The sequence below is a fragment of the Zalophus californianus genome, chromosome 13 (assembly GCF_009762305.2).
Source record: "Zalophus californianus isolate mZalCal1 chromosome 13, mZalCal1.pri.v2, whole genome shotgun sequence".
Taxonomy (NCBI): domain Eukaryota; kingdom Metazoa; phylum Chordata; class Mammalia; order Carnivora; family Otariidae; genus Zalophus; species Zalophus californianus.
In genome coordinates, this window is record NC_045607.1 from 11,949,964 (window position 1) to 11,956,088 (window position 6,125).

A 6,125-nucleotide genomic window follows, 5' to 3' on the forward strand; every position below is an offset into this window, starting at 1 on the left:
GTTTTTAAATACAGTGCCAATATTTTATTTGGATTTTCTAAAAGATCATTCTGGTAGCAGTAGAAAAGGCAAAATGGGGTAAATGGAACAGTTTAGAGGCTGACCAAGATCAGAAAGATTTGAACTAAGGCAGAAGAAAGGGGATGGGGTGGGAGGGAACAGGGTTCAAGAGACATATGAAAAAGAAATATCTTCAAGTTTGCTGATTTTCTTCTGCCTGCTCAAACCTAATTTTGAATCCCTCTAGTGAATTTTTCATTTCTGCTATTGTACTTTTTAACTTCAGAATTTCATTTTGGTTCCTTTCATAATTTCTGTATCTTTAATACTACTTCTATTTTTTTTTTCATAGTTTTTCTGACTTCATCCATGTTTTCTTTTAGCTCAGTGAGCAACTTCAAGATGGTTGGTTTAAAGTCTAGTAAGTCAGATGTCTCATCTTTCTCAGGGAAGGTTTCTGTTGATTTATTTCATTCTTTTGAACAGGCCATACTTTCCTATTTGTATGCCTTTTGATTCTTTGCTAAAAAATGGACATTTGAATCTTATAATGTGATAACTGTGGAAATCAAATTCTCCCCCTATCCCAGGTATTGCTGGTTTTTGTGTGTGTTTGTTTTGTTTTGTTTTTTAATTGTTGAAGGATATCTCTATGCCAGGGATCAGGATCAGCCTAAGGTGAAAGCTTAAGGTCTTCTCAGTTCTTTTCCAAGCCTGCATCTTTTCCTGGTTATACACAGTGGCTTTCTAATTTTCCCTATGTAAGTGGTTGCTTCTGAATGTCCTAATCCTTAAATTTCTGGCTCCCAAATAGGGTAAAAGGGAAAACAAACAAACAAAACAGAAGCTGTTCCTTCAAATCCCATAGAAGCCAGCTCAGCCTATGGGGGCTGAAACAATGGCAGTGACTCTGTGCCTGAATCTCAGAACCCAAAAGGCATAATCAGCAATCAAAACACAGAACTCTGGTATTTGGTGAACAAAATTCTTATTTCCCACCACAGCTCCAGCAAGCCACACCAGGAATGTGAACATGGCTGCCTGCCACAGGGCTGAAGGGTAGGAAGCAGGGAGATGCTATCATGCTAAAGGCTGACATTGACTGAAACTAACCTCAATTTACCAACCAAATTTTCTCCTGGAAGATGCAAGAATTCAAATAGACTCCAGAGTTACTTCAGACGGTTTCTGCCAGTACAACTGTTGTCTAGGTAGAGAGATGGATTCCTTGTGCTTCCTACTCCATCTGAGGAACAGAAAGAAAAGAAAAAAAGAAATGTGAACAGTGAATGGAGTCTAAGGGATCTGTGGGACACTATCAAGAGAAACAACATACTACTGTGGGAGTTCCAGAAGAAGAGAGAAAGGGGAGAAAGAATAATCAGAGGTGCCTGGGTGGCTCAGTCGGTTAAGTACCTGACTCTCAATTTCTGCTCAGGTCATGATTTCAGGATCCTGGGATTGAGCCTTGCATAGGGCTCCATGCTCAGCACATAATCTGCTTGAGATTCTCTCTCTCCCTCTTTCCATCCCTTCCTGCACCTCTTTCTCTAAGATAAGTGAATAAATCTCAAAAAAAAAAAATAAAAGAAGATTCAAACTGTAGAAAGCCAAAGAAAAGAGAGACTCTTGAAAGCAGCAAAAGAGAAGTGATTCTTCACATACAAGGGATCCTCAATAAGATTATCAGCCAATTTCTCATCTCAAACCTTGGAGGCCAGAAAGCAGTAGGTTAATATTATCAGTGTGCTGGAAGAAAAAAAAAAACTGTTGACAAAGAATTCTGTATCTGGCAAAACTGTCCTTCAAAAGTGAGGGAAAATTAAAATAATCTCTGATTTTAAAAAAGCTAAGGAGTTTACCACTAAACCTGGCAATCAGAAGTGCTATAGGCAATCCTTCAGGTTGAAATGAAAGGATGCTCAACAGTAATTTGAAGCCATATGAAGAAATAAAGATCTCTAGTAAAGATAAATATGTGGGGAATTTAAAAGTAAGTATTATTATACTTCCAGTTTGTAACTCCACTTTTTATTTCCTATATGATTTAAGAGAAAAGTGCATTAGAATATTAATCTATGTTATTGGGCACAGAGTGTATAAAAGATATAATCTGTAACATCAATAACAGAAAGAAAGGGAAGAGCTATACAGGAGAGGTTTTGTATGCTATTAAAGTTGGTATCAATTCAGTTAGATTGCTATAACTCTTTGGTATTAAATTCCCATGACAACCACAAAGAAAATACCTATAGAATATTCACAAAAGGAAATAAGAGGTGAATTAAAACTTTTCACTAAAAAAAAAAAAACACAGAAAAGGACAGTAATAAAAGAAATGAAAGGCACAAAGGCCTACAGAAAAGAAATAGCAAAATGGCAGAAATAATTCCATCCTTAGCAGTAATTACTTTAAATGTAAATGGTGTAAACTCTTCAGTCAAAGACAGAGATGAGCAGAATGGATTTCAAAAAAAAAAAGATCCAACCATCTATAGTCTAGGAAAGACTCACTTTAGATCCAAAGATATAAATAGGTTAAAAGTGAAAGAATTTTTAAAAAGATATTCCAGGGACTCCCTGGCTGGCTTTAGTCGGTAGAGCATGCAACTCTTTATCTCAGGGTCATAAGTTTGAGTCCCATGTTGGGCCTAGAGCTTACTTTAAAAAAAAAAAAAAAATTCCGTGCAAATAGTAACCAAAGAGAGCTGGGGTGGTTATAAAAACGCCATACAAAATAGACTTTAAATCCAAAAAAAAGGTTACAAGAGACAAAGAAGGACACTTTATTAATAAAAGTTTCAATAAAGCAAGATTATATAAAAATTATAAACATTAACATACCTAGTAAGAGACCCTCAAAATATATGAAGCAAAAATGACCAGAATTAAAGGGAAGAATAAACAGTTCTACAATAATTGGAAACTTCAATACTCCACTTTCAATAATGAATAGAACAACCAGATAGGAGATAAGTTAGGAAACGGAGGACTTGAACATTCTGAGAAAACAACTAAACCTAACAGATATGTACAGAACAGTCCACCCAACAACAGCAGAATACACATTATTCTTACATTCACATGGGACATTCTCCACGACAGGCCATATAATTAGGCCACAAAACAAGCCTCAATAGATTTTAAAAGACAGGTATCATACAAAGTATCTACTCCAACCACAATGGAATGAAGTTAGAAATCAGTAACACAAATACATGTAAATTACATAACATGCTCTTTAACAACCAATGGGTCAAAGAAGAAATCAAAAGGGAAATTAGAATATATGTTAGAAATGAATGAAAATGATGACACAACATACCAAAACTGATAGAATGCAATGAAGGCACTGATCAGAGGAAAATTTATAGTTGAAAATGGCTACGTTAAAAAAGAAGAAAGATCTCAAAATAATACCCTAACTTTACACCTTACAAAACAAGAAAAACTAGAAAATAAACCCAAAACTAGCAGAGGGAAAGAAAGAAAACAGATGAGAGTGGAGATAAATTAGAGAACAGAAAAAGAGAGAAATCAATGAAACCAAAAATTGTTTCTTTGAAAAGAACAACAAAATCAACAGATCTTTATGCAAATAACTAAAATCAGAAATGAAAGTGGGTATTACTTCTGACATTCCAGAAATAAAAGGATTATAAAAGAATGCTATGAACAACTGTATGCCAACAAATTAAGTAACTTAGAAAAGAAACAAATTCCTTGAAACATAAATTAAACTGATTCAGAAGAAAATCTCAACACAAATATAACAAGTAAAGAGATTGAATAATCAAAAAACTCCCAACAAAGAATAGTCCTGTTCCAGATGACCACTAGAGAAATGTACAAAACATTTAATGAATAACACCAATCCTCCTCAAATTCTTCCAAAAAAATTAAAGAGGAAATATTTCCTAACTCATTCTATGAGACCTTCATCATCCTGATACCAAAGCCAGATAAAGTCATCATAAGTAAGTTACAGGCTGATATCTCCTATGAATATAGATGCTAAAATCCTCAACAACATTTAAGACAATCAAATCCAACAACATATTAAAAGGATTATTTGCCATGTCCAAGTGGGATTTATTGCAGGAATGCAGTGTGGTTCAACATAAAATCAATCAATGTAATATATCACATTAATAAAACAAGGAGAAAAAAAACACGATCGTCTCAATGGATGCAGAAAAGACATGTGACAGACCATAATGCTTTTCATAATAAAATCTCTCAGAAAACTAGTTAAAGAGGGAAAATTTCTCAACACGATAAAGGTATTTGTTAAAAACCCACACTGAACACCATACTCAATAATTCAGCTACCCCTCTAAGATCAGGAACAAGTCAAAGATGTCTCCTTTCACTGCTGCTATTAAACACTGTACCCGAAATTCTAGCCAGAACTATTAGATAAGAAAGAGAAATAAAGGCAAATTGTGGAGAGGAAGAGGTAAAACTATCTCTATTCACAGACAGCATGAATTATATGGAGAGAAAACCTCAAAGAACCCACAAGAAAGCTACTAAAGCAAAAACAAAACAAAAATTCAGCGATGTTACTGGGTATAACACCAACACACAAAAATCAGCTGTTTCTACACACCAGCAATGAATATGAAAAGGAAGAAAGCAATTCCATTTACAATATTATCAAAAAGAATACCCCGAAAGCTTGAAAACATTGCTGAAATTAATGAACACCTAAGTACATGGAAAGACATTCTGTATTCACAAGTAGGAAAACTTAAACTTGTTAAAATAGCAATGCCACCCAAAGTGGTCTACAGATTCAACACAATATCAAAATTACAACATCCTTTTTTCTCAGAAATGTAAAAGGTCATCCTCAAATTTATATGGAGTTTCAAAGGGCCAAAACAACCTTGAAAAAGCATAAAGTTGGGGCACCTGGGTGGCTCAGTTGGTTAAGCGACTGCCTTCGGCTCGGGTCATGATCCTGGAGTTCCGGGATCGAGTCCCGCATCGGGCTCCCTGCTCAGCAGAGAGTCTGCTTCTCCCTCTGACCCTCCTCCCTCTCATGCTCTCTCTCTACCATTCTCTCTCTCCAATAAATAAATAAAATCTTAAAAAAAAAAAGCATAAAGTTGGAGTACTCACACTTCCTCAAATGTGATAAGACAGAGAGCCCAGAAATAAACCGTCACATATATGGTCGAAAGTGTCAAGACCATTCAAAGGGTAAAGGACAGTTTTTTCTAGAACCGGTGCTGGAAAAACGATATCCAAATAAAAAGAATATGAAGTTGGGTACAGCTGTGGTGACTATCACACAACACTGTGAACGTACTTAATGCCACCGAACTTTACACTTACAAATGATTAAAATTATACTGTGTTTGACCACAATAATACCCCTTTCCCCCAAGAAAAAAAGGAGAGCCCAGCGAGCAACTGAATTGGCAAGGAGAAGGAAAAGGATTCTAGAACGATGATAAGTTTTCTGGTCGGCAGGACTGCGTGGATGATGCCGTTTACCAACACAAGGACTACAGACCATAAGAAACAGGTCTGCATATGAACTTGAGATAATTAAAAGGTACATTAAGATTGGGACAACCAATTGGAGATGTCTTCTGTGCAGCTGGCCCTGGAGCTCAAGAAACCTGTCTCGGCTGGCAAGAGTGATTTCTGAATGGTCAGCACGCTGTAGGTAACGGAAGCCACGGGAATGAAAGAGATCTCTGGGAAACACCAACATCCAAAAGCGAGGGGAGTAAACCACCTTCTGCTTTCAGGGCCCCAGCTCCGCGAGTCCACATCCCTGGGCGGGAGAGTCTTACCAAGGCTCAAGTGCGGAGGCACCCTTCAAGCCCACGCGGCAGCAGGCGGCGGAGGCCCAGCTCCAGAGGAGCCGCTGCAAACGGGCGAAGCGCGCAGAGCCTGAGCCCGGGACGCGAAGGAACCACCACACCTTCGAGTCGCCGGCGACGAGTTCGCCGCAGGCCTCTCGGATACTCTGCACCCTTTCCTCCGCGCGCAATGTCCCTCTCCGAGCCCCGTCACCCTCCGACTCCTCCGATTGGTGGAGAGGACCAAGGAACCTGGAAGTTGTTTTGTCCGGCGAGGGCTGCCCTTCCGGTTCCGTTGGGTCCCCC

The 6,125-nt window shown here is 37.9% G+C and overlaps 1 protein-coding gene across 1 annotated transcript in view; it reads right to left on the minus strand.

The window, feature by feature from the left end:
* RABGAP1 (RAB GTPase activating protein 1) overlaps positions 1 to 6,023 on the minus strand; it is a 156,864-nt gene extending 150,841 nt beyond the window's left edge. Inside the window, exons 1-2 of the mRNA XM_027614632.2 lie at positions 5,811 to 6,023; positions 1,114 to 1,246 (exon numbers count right to left, since the gene is read on the minus strand). The gene's annotated coding sequence lies outside the window, so the exon portion shown is untranslated. The remainder of the gene's footprint in view (positions 1 to 1,113; positions 1,247 to 5,810) is intronic.
* Positions 6,024 to 6,125: the final 102 nt, after the last annotated feature.